Source organism: Macrotis lagotis, chromosome 1 (assembly GCF_037893015.1).
Source record: "Macrotis lagotis isolate mMagLag1 chromosome 1, bilby.v1.9.chrom.fasta, whole genome shotgun sequence".
Classification (NCBI taxonomy): domain Eukaryota; kingdom Metazoa; phylum Chordata; class Mammalia; order Peramelemorphia; family Peramelidae; genus Macrotis; species Macrotis lagotis.
The window spans coordinates 862,996,141-863,017,517 of record NC_133658.1 but is presented as its reverse complement, the minus strand read 5'-3'; the positions used below and the strand labels follow the sequence as shown (position 1 = coordinate 863,017,517).

The following is a 21,377-nucleotide window of genomic DNA, read 5'->3' as shown; positions in this document are numbered from 1 at the left end:
ATAATTTGATGTAATAGTTTCCCAAACAACTGCAAAATCCTTCAAATTACTCCCCTTGCCTCAAAGGTTCTCTGCACTCCCAACTATTGTCCACTCAAATACAAAGTGATTTCCTTAAAATGAAGGTCTGATCACATCAGCTCAAGTGGATCTCTTCTAGTTCTAGAATAAAATACAAACCCCTTGGATTGGCATTAAAAGCTCTTTAAGATCTGGTCCCAGCTTACCTTTTTAACCTTTTTACATAATATACTAAGCAAGCACTGGGGATACAAAGTAAAAAAACAAGACCTGCCCTCCAGGTGCTCACAGTCTAACATGGGAGGCAACATCTATATGCAAACACTATATAAAGACAAAATAAGATATAGAATAAGTCCTCTCAAAGGCAGGCCACCAATACTTAGGAGGACATTGAAAAGGTTAGATTTTACCTGAGACTTCAGGAAGCCAGGAAGTGAAGAGGAAAGAGAAAATTCCAGGAACAGAGTCAGCAAGTGAAAATGCCTGGAGTTGGAGATGCTGATCAAGAAATAGCAAGTAGGTCAGATGTGAAATGACATGGCTAGAGATAGGAAGGGATCAGATCATGAAGGACTTTAAAAAGCCAAATATACAATTTTACATTTGATTCTGGAAGTCATAAGAGTTTCATGAAGGAGGTGACTAGCACTTCACGAAGATCAACTTGACAGCTGAGTAGAACACGGACTGGAATGGGGAGAGAAAAGTCAAAAAAGAAAACAACTAGCAAGCTCTTGCAATAGTTCAAGTGTGAGTTGCTAAGGATCTGCATTAGGATGGACACAAAGAAGATAAGGGGACATAAATGAGATATGCTGTGAAGATTAATTCCACAGCACTTGGAAAATAATTGGGGGTAGGCCCACAAGGTGAAAACAAGGTGAGCCTGGGTGATGGGAAAGATGGTGGTAGTCCAGACATTAAGTTAGGAAGAAAGGAGGGTCTGGAGAAGAAAAGATAATGATTTCAGTTTTGGACATGCTGAACTTAAGATGTCTATGGGGGCAGCTAGGTGGCACAGTGGATAAAGCACCGGCCTTGGAGTCAGGAGTACCTGGGTTCAAATCCGGTCTCAGACACTTAATAATTACCTAGCTGTGTGGCTTTGAGCAAGCCACTTAACCCCATTCGCCTTGCAAAAAAAAAAAAAAAAGATGTCTATGGAGATGCAACTGAAGATTAGGAGAGAGATTAGGGCTAGTAGGAGCCATAATCATCTCTCTAACAGATGATAATCAAATCCATGGGTTCTAATGAGATCCCCAAGTTTAATAATACATATGGTTTGTGGCAAAGAACTGGAAATTAAGTGAAGGTCCTTCAACTGCAGAATGGCTTAACAAACTACGGTATATGTATGTCATAGAACACTATTGTTCTATTAGAAACCAGGAGGGATGGGAATTCAGGGAAGCCTGGAATGATTTGCATGAACTGATGCTGACCAAGATGAGCAGAACCAGAAAAACACTGTACACCCTAAGAGCAACACAGAGGTGATGATCAACCTTGATGGACCTGCTCATTCCATCAGTGCAACAATCAGGCACAATTCTGGGCTATCTGCAATGGAGACTATCATCTGTATCCAGAGAAAGAATTGTGGAGTTTAAACAAAGACAAAACACATTACCTTTAATTTAGAAAAAAAGTTATCTTATGATGTAATTTTGCTATCTCTTATACTTTATTTTTCTTTCTTAAGGATTTCTCTCTCATCACATTCAACTGAGATCAATGTATACCAAGGAAACAATGTAAAGACTAACAGACTGCCTTCTGTGGGGGGTGGGGAGAAGCAAGATTAGGGGAAAAATTATAAAACTCAAAATAAATAAAATCCTTCTAAAAAAATAATAATATATATGGCTCAAGACAGAGCCCTGGAGGTCACCAACTGTTAGCAGGCAAGATCTAGAGGAAGATCTAGCAAAGGAAACTGGGAAGGAGTGGTCAGACTACTGGGAGGAAAATCAGGACAATCACAAAAGCCTAGAGAGAAGAGGGTACCATGGAGATTGATTTTTGTCCTTTGTTACTGAAAAATAAAATGACATCACTATATTAGAGACAAGTCAGTCCAACTGTGCCTGATCAGACCAATACAAGCTCAGAATGGTCTACCACAGGTCAGGTGCACAAATAGTCCATATGACTTGCTTATCTCAAAAATCCTTTGGGCTGCTTCAATTCTGCCTTGCTCATAAAGCACAGCACCCTCACTGAGGAGGGCACACCATATTGGATGGTCCTGTGCCAGTATCTCCCTGTATCACTTTTCCTGACCACCACCATGTGAGGGTTTGTCCTGTATAAGTTCTCCATAAGTCTTTTCAGCAAGCATACCTTGGCATCCAAACAATGTGGTCAGCCCATCATAGCTGTGTTCTCTGTAGAGAATGCTTGGCATGGAGGAAAAAAGTGTTATTGACGGTATCAAAGATTAGAGAAAGGTCAAAAAGGATGAGTACTGAAAAAGTTATTAGATTTAGTAATAGAGACTATTAAACTTTGGAGAGAATAGTTTCAGTTGAATGAGGTTGGAATTCAGACTTCTGAGTTCAAAGGAGAGAGGAAGGAAAGTAAGTAGAGGCATTAATTATTTATTATTCTCAAAGAGTGTAGCCACAAAAGGAGAAAAGATATGTCAATCACTACTAGGGAAGGACTGATCAAACAAGAGTTTTTTGAGGGGAGACATGAATATGTTTATAAGTAGTATGAAAGCCAATAAACTGGGATAATTTGAAGTTAAGTGAGAGAATAGAATGGGATCATTTGTACAACCAGAGGGTTTTGCCTCAGCAAGAAGGACCTTCATATAAGACAAGAATGAAGGAGAAAGAAGAAAAGGCATCTGAGTGATGTGAGATGAGGAGGTAGGTAGTAGACAGCACTCTTAACAATTGAATGATTTAGCCTTTTCTCAGAAATATTAATGTCCAACACAATTCATAAGGGCTTAAGATGAAAAATGAAAAATTCACCTCAAGAGAAAGAATTGTGGACTGAAACATTTTTTTAAATTATTCTCAGGGTCTAGGGATGGCTAATGTGGAAATGCTTTCCATAACAGTACATGTATAATCTAATCTATAGCAAATTGCTTGCCTTCTCAAGCAAGGGACTAGAAAAAGGAGAAAGAGAATTTAATCTTTGCATGCAATTGAATTTTTTTAATTTTACATTAATTGTGCAAAATTACAAAATACAAACATGGTTCAAAAGAAGAGAAATGAGAAAATACCTTCCACCCATCCTTTTGCAGATGTGGGAGGTTCATGAGTATAGTACCCTACATATATTTTTAAATTTATTTTTTCTCTAAAAAAAAAAAAAAAAAAGAAAAAGAAAAGTTTGAAAGGGAAAGATCGATCTTATATTTTACTCTCCTACCTTTCCCCACATATTTTGCAATCTAGTCTCCTGACTGTTCCTCACATAAAATTCTCCTTCCTCTCTAGATGCTGGTATTATTCCTGGTAGACCCCCATACCTGGAATATTCTTCCTATTCCTCTCTGCCTCTTGGTTTCCCTTTACCTTTCAGGTAAAATCCCATTACAAGCAGTGTTTTCTCATCCCATTAAAGTGAGTATTACTTTCAGTTGATTCTTCACATATTTTATATGTATATTGTTTTCCCAATTAGACTTTAAGCTCCTTGAGAGCAGAGTCTGGTTGGTTTTTGTCTTTCTTTGGATTCTTGTCGCTTACCACAATAAAGGCTAAGCAGAACCAAATAAATGTTGCCCTGCCTAATAATAATAATAATAATAATAATAATAATAATAATAATAATAATGTTTATCCTTCATTTTTGATGCAGATCATGACATCAGGGAGGTAATGCCATGATAAGCATGTGAATAGGATTTAAGTGGGGGGGGGGGGTACAGGACTGTACTAAGTTACCAGCCTCACTTTCTCCTCCAGGGTCATCTGGTGGCCAGATATGAATCAGAATGAGGATGCCTAGAAATGACTGTGGATGACAGGCAATAGCGGGTGACTTGCCCAAAGTCACACAACTAGTCGGTGTCTTATGGTCACATTTGAACCCACTGCTCCACCCACTGCACCACCAACCAGCCCCTGCCTTGTATAATCTATCATACTGACTCTCCATTTTGTCATATGATTTTCTCATGCTAACAGACATTATTCTGATAACTTTTATTAAAATCTTCTTTCTTGGTCTCCCCAGTGCTTATAGTATGGTACTCAGCATATAAAGGTACTTAATAAATGCTTACTGACTGACAAGTTCAAGAGTTTAATATCAAAATACCATTTTTAGCCACTGAAATAAGACTCCTAAATCAATATATGCAGGTTCAATATAAATGCTGTTGCAAAAATAGGTCAGACATTATGAATTATGAGAGATTTGCAACATCAGTCCTTATTCCTTAAATTAATTTAGAACCCTTTAGAAGTTTAGAACATTCAGAAAGCACTAGACTTGACTCTACATACATCATTAAACTGTTTGAACCTAAGTTCAAGCACAGAAGCCTTCAGATGTCATGTCATTAATGATCCTTTTGTTGCTCAGTCATTTTCAGTCATGTTCTACTTTGTGATCCCATCTACATCTAGAGTTTTCTTGGCAAAGATGCTGTAGTGGTTTGCCATTTCCTCCTCCAGCTCATTTTACAGATGAGAAAACTGAGGTAAACAAGGTTAAGTAACTTAACTTGTTCAGGGTCATGCAGCTAAGTAGCTGTTTGAAGTGAGATTTGAAATCACAAAGATGACTCTCTCAACTGAGCCACTTAGCTGCCCCTATTTATCCTAGTCCCATCTATTTGATAATTGATGTTCAAGTCTATGATCATGATAAGACCCTGTCTGGCATACTCAGAACCACTGTATTTTGTCTTCCAATCCATTTGACTTAAAAGTTAAGAATCTAGCCCTTAAAGTTGCATTTCCAGCCTATGCAATGCCCCAGAAATACAAGAACTCCTAGATTTCTCCTCAGTTTCATTTAATCGCACACAAGTGGGTATCAAACTGTTCTAAATTCACCTCCCTTAGTGATGATGTTCAACCTTGGAAGGACTCGCTCATGCCATCAATGCAACAATTGAGAACAATTTGGGGCTGTCTGCAAAGGAGAGAGTGGCATCTATATCCAGATAAAGAGCAGTGGAGTTTGAACAAAGTTCAAGGACTATTCCCTTTAATTAAAAAAAAAACATATTGTCTGATCTTGTTACCTCTTAGACTTCTTGTCTCTTCATTAAGGATATGATTTCTCTCTCATCACACTCAATTTGGATCAAGGTACAACATGGAAACAAAGTAAAGACTGGCAGATTGCTTTGGGGGGGAGTAAGATTGGGGGGGGTGTAAAACTCAAATAATATCTTTAATAAGAAAACAAACAAACAAACAAATAAATTCACCTCCCTTTTCCAGAGTCAGTAGAGGGCCAGTAAAAAAAAAAAAAAAAACAACTCCTTTGCAGCCTTTTGACTTTTAACCCAAAAACAGGAACCAGATGCTTCAAAAGTTCTCCATTTACACAGCCTTGATTTAGTTTAAAATGGCCTAAGATTCTAATAATATAAGTTCAACGGATAAGAGAAATTTATAGCTTCTTTACCATGTTTAACTTCTCTGAATCTCAATTACCCTCTATGAAATGAAGAAATTAAATCAGATCACCTGTAAATTCTATAACTTGATTCTAGACTTCAAAAAAAGTCTTAGCTAATGGTGATTCCAAGCACATGCTATGGAAGAGAGATGGAAATAGCAGCAGAAATCAAAGGGTAGTTTCTGGTACAGGGAAAAAATTATGGAATCTGTGCTTGGTCACTAACTAGCTGTGCCCTTTTTCCATTGTTCTGATCTATAAAACTAGATAATTAGGTTGGATTATCTCCCCATTTCTCTTTAGCTCTCAGTCTATGATTTTTTCTGCGTATTCCTTCCTTAGGTCACATTTACTTTGGACTAGTAAATTTATAACTTTTTAAAAAAATTTTCCTCAGAAAAAGTTACCTTAGAAAACTAATGTCATAATGATTGACTTCTGCTTACTTAGTTCCTGAATGAGAACATTTGCATTAAAACAAAACACAAGAGAAAAACTGGGGGAAAGTTTACCCAATTCCAAAAACAAATCAAAGAAATCAGAAGCTAACTATAAATAAGAAAAAAGAAAAAGAAAAAAACCTGGGCAGGGTTTACTATTTAGATTTATAATCCACTAGGCAATAAAATTAAATCGAAACTGATCAGGTACCAAAAGGAAATAGCAATTCTCATCTATGAGTAAAACAAGGTTCTCTGGGAGCACTCCCTTCAGGAAATACTTATGATTTCAAAAATCAGACAATAAATAGGCAGAATGATAAATAGTAAAACCTGGGAGGCAATAATGAACAAAACACCCTAAACAAAAGAAACAAAGACTAGAAAAGTTTTTAACCATCTAGTCCCTATGTGAAACATGTTGCTTTCAGGGGTTCTAGCTCTTACTTTAATCAAAGGAGATCCAACAATTCCTTCTAATCCCAATTTCTTTCATTTTATGGTCAAGTAGTTCCTCTTCCTTACATATCCATTCTTCTTTTGATACCATCCAAAGAAAATAGATTCCTACCAGGCACTCTGTTTAATTAAGAGTCTTTCTAAGAGACAAGGTAATGACAAAGTTTTAGGGGGTCCCTACATGTATCATCTCTATGGTCAGAAGGAAAAAATAGGGAAGGCAAATTTTTAATATCTCTATTTTCCATTGGCATCATTATAAGTATCTTGTTTTATAGAGTTGATATTTAAATTTTTAATAAATCAGTATTAATTCAGCAGTACTTTGCATTTCGGGATTTTCTATATACTGCTGAATTAGAAAGGAGGATAAATTAGGGATTAAAATAGAAGAGATTACTAGAACACTGCTGGATAACTCTTCTTGCTAATAAGGGGAAAACCAGCACCATATATATATATATATATATATATATATATATATATATATAATATTTGATCTAGAAATAAAATGAACATTTTAAATTCTAAGATTTTTATGCAACTGCTAAATAGCATCACAGGGCTAAAGCATCTTTCTTGTTTGAAGGAATTCAGGAATTATTTCATCTGATTTTTTTTGAACAAATAGAACACAAACAATAAAATTCTTTTCCACATGGAAGCTCATTGTTTCAAATTTATTCCCATTCATGGAGAAGTTTAAAGTAATAAATTATAAGTATTCCTGACTGTTGAAATTGCTCCATTACTAAACTTTTACCATTTGAATAACTTGCTCTGAAAATAGTCTGATCCTTCTTCAGAACTTCATGTAGAAGAAATGTGAAAACAAAAAACCAAACCCATTTGAAATAGCTATATATTTTTAAAGATTAAGCTACAGTATCCAAATAGAGAACATTTTAAATTTCAGCAATTCTACAGTTAGCTAAGTCTGAATTTATGAATGTATGAAAGATGCATCTTTTTTTCAAGAGAGAAAATTAGGAAAACCTTACCAAAATGCAATATTCAGTTAATACTTCTGACTTAAACTATGAAACCTAGTAAAAAAAGAACAAAAACATCTATTAGGAAAGTTCTTTTTACCAAATACTAAATAATCTTCTAGTAGATTTTTAAAAATTAAATTTTATAAATCTATTTGGTTTCAAAAAGTTTTGTAATTTCTTATGCCCAATTCAATCCTGAAAGATTTCTTTCATTTGGAAAAAAAATAGGAACCTGTACAAAAAGACAGTAATATTCCAACCAAAAACTGTACTTATTGGTTTTGAAGCTTTTTTCATATTTATTGTAAGATATAAATGAAAATGTGGGTTTAAATCTAGTTACTATACCACTGCTTCCAAAATAAGTGGCTAGAGCTCGTCTGTATGCTTCTGAATTTCCCAGATGAGAAGAATCTTATCTGATTATATGAAGATAATTTCTGTATTATATTTGAAATCCATGTGGAGAGCATTAAATTTAAGGCATTTTCATTAACTTGCTTTAGTGTATATGCTAATCAAAGAAAAAAGAAATTAAATAACTTTTAAGGTTAAGGAATTAATACTGCATGTACTTTATATGATTACAGACATTTCCACAAAGAATTCAAAGCATTTAACATTAACATCAAGATATGCTTCCAAAAGCCACAATGGAATTTTTGTTTTGTTTTTTTCAATATTTTATTAACTGAAAAACACACAGAGGAACACAAAAAGAAATCTGGGATTAGTGAATTATCCCAAATCAGGTTCAGTAAAAAGTATGATGGGGGGAAAATGAATGCTTAGCTTAGATTCCTGATCAAAAAAGCTGTATAGCTTTAAGATCATGGCAGGAAGAAGGGAAAGAATCAGTACTTGGGCTCCTAATTAAAGGAGTTTATACATTCTCACTCATAAAAGAGAAAACTCAGACCAGCAGTCTCTAGTTGAATGTTGTCATTTTTTATACAGAAGTGTTTAAAAAAAAATAAACAACCCACCCTGTCTTATCAGTCCAAAAGAGATCAAATTCAAAGTGCAGATCCAAATGTTAATCTCATTTACAATCTGTCATCTTATTCATTCTGTTCATTGTTCACAAGAACAATTTGAAAGATTGGCCAGACATTTGTTCAATGGACTGTATCATAGAAATGATAGAAATGCACTTATTAAGCTCTTGCTGTGTGCCAAGCACTGTGCTAAGCATTGTAATACAGAAAGAAAATGAGTCCCTGCTTCCAAGCAGCTCATTACTCTACACCTCACAGATTACACAAAAGGAAAATGCAATTTACATTTGTTTAGGAAATCATATATACAAATCTTAGTAGAGTCATTAATCAAGTTAATTATTACCATGTAACTTTGTGATTGTATATCATTGCATAATTCAAAGATAAAAAATCATTAAGCTCAAAATCCATCACTGTTAAAAATAAGATGCATAATTGTTTCAAAATTCTAGTTTCAAATTCTCACAAAAATAACTGATCTAAGTCATTGCTGCTTCCAATTAGGATTTTAGTGGTTGGATTCTGGATTAAGGCAACCAAACATTATAAAATGGCAGGCAGGTAGGGCATTGGCCCTGAAGTCAGGGGGACCTGAGTTCAAATGCGACTCACACACTTAATATACTATGTAACCTTGGTGTCAAATCACTTAATCCCCCCATCTCCCCCAAAAAAGATTGAAACAAGGTTTTCTGTTCTGTATAAACTACTTTCAAATAAGCCAAGATACTGCTATATCCAAAACCAGGCTTATCACTTTCAAACTAGCAAGACAGTTTATTGTTTGATCCCTTCAGTCTACATATGTAAACACACCAGTAATATCATTTTAAATGAATCACCAACTGGATTTGGCACTAGTTTTCCCAACAGATTACTAATATGCTATCTTTGAGTATGTACTTTTCATATTAAGCAGATATTTATGGAAGATTAATTATTTCAAATATTTTTAAAATACAATTGTCTTTACCTTTTTTGTTAATATTCTGACTTCACAAGTATTTAAAAGACATCACACACACACACACACACACACACACACACACATGGTAAGCCTATGTTTGGGAATTTCTCTTAACTTATAAGCATTTTCAGAATAACAATCTCCAACGTTGGAAGAAAACAGAGAAGCCATCTACACCAAACCTGAACCAGAATCTCTTCTATGACATAACTCATTGGTGGTCAGTCATCTAATCATTGCATAAAGATGCCCAGTGACAGGGAACCACTGCCTAACTCACAAAACAGTCCATTGCACTCTGAATAGCTCTTATGAGAAAGGTTTTCTTCACAGCAAACCTAAATTTGCCACTCCACAAACTTCATTTCTCCTAATACTGCCCTCCAGTTACAAATGCGAGGACAAGTTTATTTGCTCTCTTCCAGATGGCAGGCCTTCAAATATTTAGGCAGGAATAAAACAAAAAATTTGTAACTACTATTCTATCTACTGATAAAGCACCTCTATATATAATAAACAGATATGTAATGATCTTAGTGATCTTTCCAATTGCCTCATTTCATAGAGGAAGAAACTGAGGCCCTGAGAGGGTAAGCATTATAACCACAGTCCCAGAAGAAGCAACATGATCCAGTACAAAGACCTAGATTGAAGACAGAAATCAGGATCCTAGTTCAACATTCAGCAAGTCACATACCTTTTCTGAACTTTAGTTTCTTCATTTGTTTAAATCAGGAAGCTGGATATCCTAATATCCCTTCTGACAATACCATCCCATGATTCTGACCATACAATTATTAATATATTAAAACATAACTTGTACAGAATAAATGGGGGGGGGGGATGTAGAGAATTCCATATACAGCCGTGAAAATAAGGTTGTCTGGAAGCAAACTCTTTCTTAGGGCACAACTGAAGATATCAAGAAAGCATGCTGTTGCAGTTTTTAAAATTGCTACTTTGGGGCGGTGGCTAGGTGGTGCAGTGGATAGAGCACTGGCCTTGGAGTCAGGAGTACCTGAGTTCCAATCCGGCCTCAGACACTTAATAATTACCTAGCTGTGTGGCCTTGGGCAAGCCACTTAACCCCATTGCCTTGAAAAATCTAAAAAAGTAAAAAAAGTAAAAAAATAAAATTAAAATTAAATTGCTACTTTTATTAAAATGTGTCAGGCAGGGGAAGTCAAAGACAAAAATTTAGACCAAAAAGGAGCAATCTAATCCAATATCAATTATTTTCATTTACTTACATATTTTGAACCATAGAATGCTACTCACTCAGCATGCTAAGTCTTTAGGTTCAACAAAGAGGAACTAGAGAATGGTTTATAAATATATGGTTAATAACTCTACTCTGGTTGGTTTCTCTCCTGATTAACCAACACTACTGACCCAATTTTTCTTTGGAAATTCAGATGCAGATTCTCTGCTGTTGATATTGGTGGTAGTTGTTATTGTTTAGCCATATCTGACTCTACATGACCCCATCTGGAGATTTTCTTGACAAAAATCCTGGAGGTTTCCTTCTCTATCTCTTTTTTACAGATGAGGAAACTGAGGCAAACAAGGTTAAGTGACTTACCCAGACAAAGCTAGTAAGTGTCTGAAGCCATATTTGAACTCAAGAAAATGAGTCTTCCTGACTCCAGGCCTGGCAGTCTATCCACACTTATACCACCTACTTGTCCTAGGTTCCCTCATAGTCTTTTTACTAATCAGACAGAGAATCAAGGTGCTCTCTCCAAACAGGAGTAGTTATGAGATAACAACATTTTACTCAAGAGCCCTCATTCAGAGTTACTACCACAAAAGATATACAGCTTCTCTATTATTACATAGCACAATGCCTGCCTGGGTCATAATGGGCTCTAAAATGTCTAGAGATTAACATACAATACAGATGTGTAGGACAAGATAACTAAATGTTTAACTTTTCCTCGATATACTAAGTACCCTGTACTTCATTTGTTCAAATAGAATGCTTTGAGCATACTATTTTAAACAATCAGTGACCTCATACCTCTCAGATTGGCCAATGTGACCAGAAAGGACAATGATCGATGTTGGAAGGGATGTGAGAAATCTGAGACACTAATGCATTGTTAGTGGAGCTGTGAACTGATCCAACCTGTCTGGAGAGCAATTTGGAATAATGCCTAAAGGGCAATAAAAATGTGTATATCCTTTGATCCATCAATACCACTCCTGGGTCTGTACCCTGAAGAGATCATGAAAAAGGTTAAAAACATCACTTGTACAAAAATATTCACAGCAGCCCTGTTTGTGGTGGCAAACCACTGGAAATGGCTGTGGTATATGTATGTCATGGAACACTATTGTTCTATTAGAAACCAGGAGGGATGGGATTTCAGAGAAACCTGGAAAGACTTGCATGAATTGATGCTGAGTGAGATGAGCAGAACCAGAAGAACATTTTATATACCCTAATAGCAACATGGGGGTGATGATCAACCCTAATGGACTTGCTCATTCCATCAGTGCAATAATCACAGACAATTTTAGGGGATCTGCAATGAAGAATACCATCTGTATCCAGAGAAAGAAGTATGGAGTTTAAACAAAGACCAAAGACTATTACCTTTAATTTTTTAAGAAAAAGCTTATCTTATGTACTACATAATTTTGGTATCTCTAATATTTTATTTTTTCCTCAAGAATATGTTTTTCTCTCAACACATTCAATTTTGATCAATGTATAGCATGGAAACATATAAAGATTAACAGATTGCCTTCTATGGGGGGGGGAAGGGGGAAGGGAGGAGGGAAGGGAAGGTGGGAGAAAAAGTGTCAAATTCAAAACCTTACCAAAAATGATGGGTAGAAATTACTATTGTATATAATTAGAAAACAAATAAAATATGTAATTTTTTAAAAATCAGTAAATTCCCAACACAAAAGTGTGAGGGTGGGGGGAAAATAATCCACATTCATGACAGCATAGATCACAGAAGCTGAAATCTCAACTGTCTCACATCTGGGGGGGGGCACAGTTTTACCAAGATGTGATGCTTCATTTGAAAGCTGAAGTCAAAACCTCCACCTGGGTACAAACCTATAGGACTTCATTCTTTCCTGCTGCAGAGTAGCACTGGAAAACCAAGTAGCCTCCCTCCTTTTTCTTACCTATCAAATCAGTTCTAGAGTTCCTTCCAGCTTTTCATAAAACTATCCTAATGGAGGCTTCCCCTTTTAACTTCTGCCTGATCTACCTAGAGAGACCCAAGAGCTTGCAGGCTTTCTTAACCTTTTGTGCCACAGGACTCCTTTAGCAGTCTGGTAAAACCTTTGGACTCCTTAGAATGTTTGGAAATGAATAAAATAAAATACATGGAATTACAAAGGAAACCAATTATACTGAAATATTTATCAAAATATTTTTTAAAATACTTTCATCTAAGTTAAGAACTGATGCTCTAGAGCTTAACAACAGAGTAAGTCATGAAATTCCAGATTCAGTCTTGGAGCTATTTTTAAACTACTGGGCAAATGAAGTAAAGGTAGGACAAATAAAGCCCTCTTACCTATCTGAACTGACTCAATGTCAGTTTACCTTTGCTGGTTCTTCATTCAGTTCATACCCACCAAGAGTGTTTCTCAAGGTTTATAAAGGGCCCTCTCCACTATTCATTCAGAGGTTCTTAAGTTATGGAGAAATTTATGTTTTTAAATATAATTTTGATAACTACATTTCAATAATCAGTTTACTTTGAAATCTATATATATTTTATTTTATTCATTTAAAAACATCCTTCTGAGAAGGGTCTAAAGGTTTTACAAGATTGCCAAAGGATCCCATAACACAGAAAATTTTAAGAATTCTTACTTTGGGGGCAGCTAGGTGACACAGTGGATAGAACACCGACCCTGGAGTCGGGAGGATCTGAGTTCAAATCCAGCCTAAGCCACTTAATTGCCTAGTTGTGTGACCTTGGGCAAGTCATTTAACCCCACTGCCTTAAATTAATTTAAAAATTTTTAAAGGGGGGATGGGTGACACAGTGGATAGAGCACTGACCCTGGCTTCAGGAGTATCTGAGTTCAAATCTGGCTTCAGACACTTAATAATTACCTAGCTGTGTGGCCTTGGGCAAGCCACTTAACCCCATTTGCCTTGCAAAAACCTTAAAAAAAAACTTTTTTTTAAAAGAATCCTTACTTTACACTGATATTGCTTAATATTATCAATTCCCATGAGTTAATTTATCTCTGTCTCTATCTATTCCCAGCAGCTGGGTGGGGCAATGGATAGAGTTCTGGGTCTGGAGCCAGGAAGTCCTTAGTTCAAATTCAGCCTCATACTTACTAGCTGTGTGATCCTGGACAAGGCACTTAACCTGTTTGCCTCAATTTCCTCAACTGCAAGATAGAGACCCTAGGGAAGGAAATGGCAAGGCACTTTAGTATTTTTGCCAAGAAAACTCCAAATTGTGTCATGAAGAATAGGAAAAAGACTAAAAACATCTTAAAGATTAAAAAACAACACTAACAATACATGATTCCCAAATCAAATGCTTTTTAGACATTTCAAATGGATGGGATAGTCCATAGTCATCTGACCAAAAAAAAAAATGTCTTAAATGGAACTTTATATCTTTCTCTCAATCCTTCATCTCTCCTCCCTTTCCTCTTACTTGGAAAAGGAACACCACTTTTCCAGGCACATAATGTCAGTCACCCTCAAGCCGTCCCAATCACCCCACATAATAAATCTGTTTTCAATCCTGTCATTTCTTCCTTCATAACACTTTTAATCCACTTTCACTTCTCCCCACTCAGTCACCACCCTAGCACAGGCTCTGTCAACTCTTGCTTAGACTATTACAAAAGCCATCTGGGTGGTCTCCCTCCTCTTTGAACCACCTTCCACTTAGCTGCCAAAGTGATTTTGCTGGGGCAGCTAGGTGGCACAGTGGATAGAGCACTGGCCCTGGAGTCAGGAGTACCTGAGTTCAAATCTGGCCTCAGATACTTAATAATTACCTAGCTGTGTGGCCTTGGGCAAGCCACTTAACCCCACTGCCTTCCAAAAACCTAAATAAAACAACAAAACAAAGTCATTTTGCTAAAGTACAGTGCAGTTCTGACCTGTCTCCTATAACTTCTAAGATCAAATATAAACTCCTCTATCTGGAGAGGACAGAGTCTTTTACCATCTGATCTCTTACTACTTTATCCCTATCTACACACTCTGTGATCTAGCTACACCCTGGTTGCCCTCACTCTCTCACCTCCATCTCCAAACTTCTGTCTTCCTTCATCACTCAGCTCCCAGTGTCATCATTCCTCTCTACCTTCCATTTACACTGTATATGCCTTATAAGGACATGGCTATTTACATCAGAAAATGAGTTTTGAGAGCAAGATAGTGACTTTGTATCCTCAATGCTCAACCTAATGCCTAAAATACAGCAAGGACTTAATAAATGCTTGCTGATTTTGACAATTCACTGATGGGAAAGAGACCACCACCTAGAGGATACATTCTGGTTACCATCCTCTCAGCCTGACCTGGCTTATCTCCAACAGTCCTTGCTATAAATAGCTGGAGAGGCTTGACATGGGTTTGGAATGAACTCCAAGTGTAACTCCAAGTTATGCTACCAGGCTTGGGACAGTGCCTCACACACACAGTAAGCACTTTATAAATGCTTGTGGCCTTGCTTGCTACTTCACAATAAAGGCCAAAAGAAGAAAAGTATCAGTTTAAAGGAATTGCTTACAGAAATGTCATTGGCTCAATCTGACAGCTGAATTTTTGGTTACATGAAATGATCTGTCCATAGTGGGTTCAGTCAAGATTCAAACCCAGGCTCGACTCCATGGCCAAGGGCTCTGCCCACCACACAGTATTGCCATAACTCAATCAGCATCAGACTCCCAACTGGTCTTCAGGCCTCAAACCTTTCCAAACTCCAAACAATCTGCACATGGCTGCCAAAGAGATGTTCCTAAAGTACTTAGTCTAACTGTGTCATTCCTCTGTGCACAAAGCAAAATGGCTTTCATTATAAAACACAAACTGCCTTGCTTAGCATCTAAAGCCTTTTACAATCTACCCTTCTAAACTCACCGTACATAGCTCCCCTTCACTCTGATCTGCCAAACTAACTCACTAACTATTCTCTCAATAAGATGAGCCATCTCCTGCCTCTAGGTCTCTAATTCAGCTACTCCCCTTGCTTGGAATTTCTCCTTCTCAAAATCTCTCACTTCCACCACAGCTCAGCTCAAGAGCTCCTACACTGAAGTCTTTCCTAGCTCTCCAGAAGTTCATGCCTCTCTGCCCCCCTTCAAATAACCTCGTATTTACTTTGTATCTCTCTTCTATTTGCTTAGATGAGCACCGAACATTGTCCCGCCAATGAAATGCAACCTCTAGAGGACAGAAATGGTTTTGGTTTTGTCTTGCTATGCCCAACACCTTGCAAAGAATAGTGGTTCTTTTGTTTTTGGATCAGACCTATGGTTTCTTAAAAGGCTAAGAAAACTCTCTCTACTAATTCATAACATGAATATAACACCTCTTAGATGGTGCACAGTGGGTACACAATGTTTGGTGATTGAAGACAAGAGAGGAAATGAAAATTCTTCAGACATGCCAAAAGAACAAAATAAACACTTTATAAAATATTTAGAAACTATAGGATTTTAGAGATACATGGGACCATTGTGACGATTTGTTCCAATTCCCTCATTTTATAGGTAAGAAAAATAAAAATTTTCCCAAATGTTCAAAAAATGATTTAGGAAGGAAACCTTTTAGTTTTTTCTAAAATTTCTCAAACTGTGACACCTAAAAGTATTATACAGAAAAGAAGGAAAAAGTTGCAGTGGGAGAGAAACCCCCACAGGACTGGACATTAGGAAATCAAAGTTCCAGTTCTGGTCCTGCTAGTTACGTGATGTCAAACAAGCTACTAAAATTCTCTAAACCTCAATTTCCTCATTAGCAAAATGAAAAATCTCATCCTCCTCTAAACACTCTATAATGCTGAACAATGACTGAAAAATTTGTGAGGGGAGAAAAAGGGAAGTGATATGAATTTTTAAATACCATGAAAACCCAAAAAACTGCTGAGAACTACAAGAGGAATGTAAACTTCATTATTAAATCTGAATGGCTATTATGAAAGTGCACAGAAAATAGATTATGTCTTTAGAAGAAAACGTACTGGGGGGGAGGAAGGGAGAGGAGAAACTACATAATTTCAGTAATAACATCCTAAATTAGAAAAATTTCTTCCATGATTTTTAGCCTCAAAACTTATGCATCACAAAAGCGAAAAATTCCAAGTCTTGCATATGCTAAGGTGACTCATAACTAAAGTTGTAGGAAAAATAGGGCTGAGAGCATGTAGATGAGGAATTTCCTCCCCGGAGGGCTCCCTATATAGATAAACTAAGAGAGATCTGGCTGTTAATGTCAGGATACTATGCTAAGTGGAGTTATAGAGATCAAAAGAGGGGAGGGGAGAAAAGCTTTTATTTGCCCCCAAGGAGTTTTTATTCTCTTCTTGTCTCTATCCTGACAAAAAATTCACGTTTAAATTGTTCATCCTTCCAAAATCCAGGGACTGTCTATTACCACTAAGATCAAATATAAAATCCTCTGCAACTAAAGTCCTTACTACCTTTGGAGGCTTCTCAGACTTTCCTCTTTTCCCTATATTCTACAGAATCCACGTACTCTGGTTGTTGCTCCCACCTCCTTTCTCAGAGCTTTTACCCTGACTACCCCAATGCCTAGTATACTAGTTTTCCTTTCCTTGGCTTCTCAAGGTTTCCTTCAAGAATCAATTCCAAGATCCCCTTCAACAGGTGGCCTTTCCTGATTCTTTCCTCCGGGATAGAACCTTCCCTGAGATTACCTTCCATATACACTGTAGATATCTCCTATGTGTAGTATTTTGCATATAGTCTCCCCTATTTGAATGTGAGCTCCTTAAGGCCTTCAGAATACAGTTTTGCCTTCCTCTGTATCCTTAAGATTTGGTATAGCGCTGGCACATTGTAATTGTTTAATCAACGCCTATGAACTGATTGAATTTAAGACATAAACTCACAAAGATTAAGTGACATGTCCATGGCTCCATGTAAAGGTGGGAGTTGGACTCAGCTGATGCCAGGTCTATTGATCTTTCCAGGATACCACATTTCCTCTGACAGCATTAAATGCCCAAGAATTATGATCACACCATAACTGCAACTAGAAGGGTACTCTCTATTGACTCTGCTCCTAGGGGGTCAGAGACCAAATCTAAGGTCAGGGCTCCAGGCCAAGGGTCCACAAGACAACTAATGGCAAGTCTTGTTCCTCCAGGTTCTAGGACAGTTCCACTATATGGCTTTAAATCCACGTCTAGAAGCCTTGTAGGGCCTGAACTAAAGTTTCTAAAAAGTATAAAATTCGCCTCAAACAACTCTTGAGTTCCAGCCAAATTGAACTACTCTGTCTTCTCTAATATCTAAGCCCTGATCAGCTACAATGCAAAGTCAGTCCTTCCTCATCTCTACCTGAGTCCCTGCTTTCCTTGGAGAACACTCCAGCAAAATTTCCTCATGGCCCCAAGTGTTAAGTGCTCTCCCTAATTCATTTCTCCCTGTCCTTTTTTTCATGGATGAAGATTTTGCAGTCTCCTTTAAGACAACAATAAACTCTTTGGAGTATGAAATCCAAAAATTTCCCTTTTTTTTTTGCAAGGCAATGGGGTTAAGTGGCTTGCCCAAGGCCACACAGCTAGGTCATTACTAAGTGTCTGAGGTTGGATTTGAACTCAGGTGCTCCTGCCTCCAGGGTCGGTGCTCTATCCACTGCACCACTTAGCCCCAAATATTTCCTTTTAATCCACAACTACAATTTCCATCTCCTGAAGGAAGTTTTTCCTAGTTGTGCCTCTCTCACTCCCTTCCTGCACGCTTCTTTCATCGCCCCCTTCCCATTTCACCTGCCCTTTCCACTGTATATGTTCTTCGTTTACATAGTTATTTTTGTTTCCCAATCTCCTGGAATAGATACTTCTTCAAGGCAAGGGCTGTTTTCATCTTTGCTAACCCACAGTAATTTAGTATCTCTGCTAGGCAGCCCAATGGATAGTGCTGGATTTGATGCAGTGGGCATCTGTCACTTGCAGTGTGATCCTGGGCAAGTCCCTCAAGCACTTTCTGCCTCAATTTCCTTATCCACAAAAATGGGAATAATAATAATAATAATAATAATAGCAGCACCCAGGATTGTTAAGAATGGGAAAATGTAATTATATCTGAAAGGTCTTTCCAAACCTTAAAATGTTAAAAGAATGTTTAGGGGCGCTAGGTGGTGCAGTGGATAGAGCACCGACCCTGGAGTCAGGAGTCCCTGAGTTCAAATCCGGCCTCAGACACTTAATAATGACCTAGCTGTGTGGCCTTGGGCAAGCCACTTAATCCCACTGCCTTGGGAAAAAAAAAAACCCTAAAAAAACCCCCAAAAGACAAGAATGTTTGCTGTTTGTATTATCCTCGGCCAGCCATATTCTATTGCTCCCCGGCCCTTCCAGCGCCTGCTGAATGCAACCCCCCACTAACAGCCCTAACACGTTGGGGGCCCTGCGAGGCCCAGGGTGAAGAAACCTGAGAAACACCATCGAATGCCCTCTTTGTGCAGGAGAAAACTGAGGCCCGGGACGGAGCCCAAGGTCACACAGCTCCTGGGTGATCTACGCACAACTCGAACCCAAGTCCGGAGACTCCCCCCCGCCCCCAACCTCGGCCGGGGCCCGGCGCTGACACCTCGGGGCTCTGCCACGACCCTGCCCAGCCCGGGGCCCGGCCGAGCAGGCGCCGAAGCAGCCGAGCGCCCCGGACCCGAGTGTCCACAGCGACCTCGGCTCGCCGGCGCCGGGGCAGGAGCGGGCACTCACCGGGCGGCGGCGGCCCCCGACGGGGCAGGGGCATGGGGACCCTCCGGCCCCGCGGCAGCCCGAGCTGGAGGAGGAGGCGGCGGCGGCGGCGGCGGAAGGAGAGACGGCGGCGGCGGAGGCAGCGGCGGCGGAGACGGCGGCAGCCGCGGCAATGCGACCCGGATGCGCATCCCCTGGCGCCGGAAGTGAAGGACGGCGTGCCCATCGCTTCCTTCCGGGGCTGCGCTCTCTCTGCGCACGCGTCCGGCTTGGAGGTACGGGGCCGCTTGCGCCAGTGACTCCCCCCGCCCCCTCCCAGGTTGGCGCCGGCCGCAGCACCAGCCGCCCCTCCCCGCCTGCGCCGCGGGTCGCTGGAGGAAATAAAGCGCTCCCCTCCCCCTCCCGCACCCCCACGCACGTGCGTGGCCTCGGCGGAGCCGCCTGCCCCGCTCGTCCCCGGTTTGAAATGAGGCGGCAAAGCTGTCGGGTCTGGAAGAAAGAGCCGAGCCCGAGGGCTCCGCGGAGCGGCGCGGGCGGCCCGGGGCCTGGCCTCCCTGCGGGGCCTCACGGCCTTGCCCTGAAAATCCAGGGGTCCATTCCTTCCAGTAGACAGGCAGAATCCAATGGCCCAAATCCCTAATAACTGGAGAAACGCACATTAAAGCAACCAGGATTCCATCTCACACCTGTCAAATGGGCAAAAGTGACCCCCAAAGAAAGAGGACCACGGGGAGGGGGCCAACAGGACGGGAACTGGTCCAGCCATCCTGGAAAGCAATTCATCACAGCAACAATTAGCATTATTATTATTATTATTATTATTATTATTATAGCGGCTGGCGTTTGCAAAACACCAAGATTTGCAATGTGTTTTACAAATATCTTACAAATATTATTTGTCTCTTTTTCTCCAGATAGGATGGATCTATGCACATAAAGTCCTTTCAAAAGCAAGTGCATACTAACATAATCTTATTTGAAAGGAAACTGAGGTAAAGGAGCATAGCCAGAGATCACCACTGCTCCAGAAACTAGTAGTCTAAGGGTTAGGGCATGAAAATAATGTATAAATATGATTTATACAAGATAAAGTGGAGATAATCTCAGAGAGAAGGCAGTAGCGTGGCGGAGGGCCGGGAGTAAGAGAGGAGGGGCCAGGAAAGGCTTCTTGTTGAAGATAGGGTTTTACTAAAGAAGCCAAAAGGTGGCTTCTAGGCATGAGAGAGCCAAAGGAATTGCACTGAGTTGAGCTTAACTGTTTTGAGGTTGCATTTGAACTCGGGTTGTTTTTTCCATCCAGTGCTCCATTCACGATGAACACCCAGCTAGTTGCTTTCTATGCCCTCAACATCAACTTCTGAACTTTCCTACTATGTATGTCCCTTAAGAAGAGCTGAATGGTGAAACTATTTTCAGAACTGTGAAGACAACTGTTGTAATTGGTTGCGATTTTTCCTACAATAGAAACATTGTACATTATTTATCTTTATTTTGTTTTTGTTACATTGTTATAAATAGAATAGACATTAACTTTAACATTTAAACCTAAAGGATAAAGAAATTTAAGATGTATGGGAGTGAGAGAGGAGAGTAAGAGATAGCAAAAGCTTGTGGGAAATAGTTTACTTAACAAATGACATTTTTAATTAAGCAAAATAATATAATCAGCAAAACCAATCACTACATAGAAAAAAATGTGACATCACAGGCTGTGAGCCCCAAAACTGTAAAAACCTTAAAAACATAGAGTTACTGGCGGCTAGGTGTTGCAATAGATAGAGCACTGGCCCAGGAGTCAGGAGGACCTGAGTTCAAATCCAGCCTCAGACACTTAATAATTACCTAGCTGTGTGGCCTTGGGCAAGCCACTTAACCCCATTTGCCTTCCAAAAAACCTAACATATATATATATATGTATATACATATATATATATAGGGTTAAAATAAAATAATATAGGTTAGATGCAAAATTTTATTTTCTGGGA

At 38.9% G+C, this 21,377-nt stretch overlaps 1 protein-coding gene across 4 annotated transcripts in view; it reads right to left on the bottom strand.

Moving 5' to 3' along the window:
- Positions 1–19,569, bottom strand: part of EYA3 (EYA transcriptional coactivator and phosphatase 3) — a 121,260-nt gene extending 101,691 nt beyond the window's left edge. The window contains exon 1 of one of the 4 annotated variants that reach the window (XM_074217959.1): positions 19,414–19,569. The gene's annotated coding sequence lies outside the window, so the exon portion shown is untranslated. Of the gene's footprint in view, positions 1–13,817; positions 13,887–19,413 lie in introns of those variants that run through there. The other 3 variants (XM_074217953.1, XM_074217951.1, XM_074217955.1) reach the window with 3 other exon arrangements.
- Positions 19,570–21,377: the final 1,808 nt, after the last annotated feature.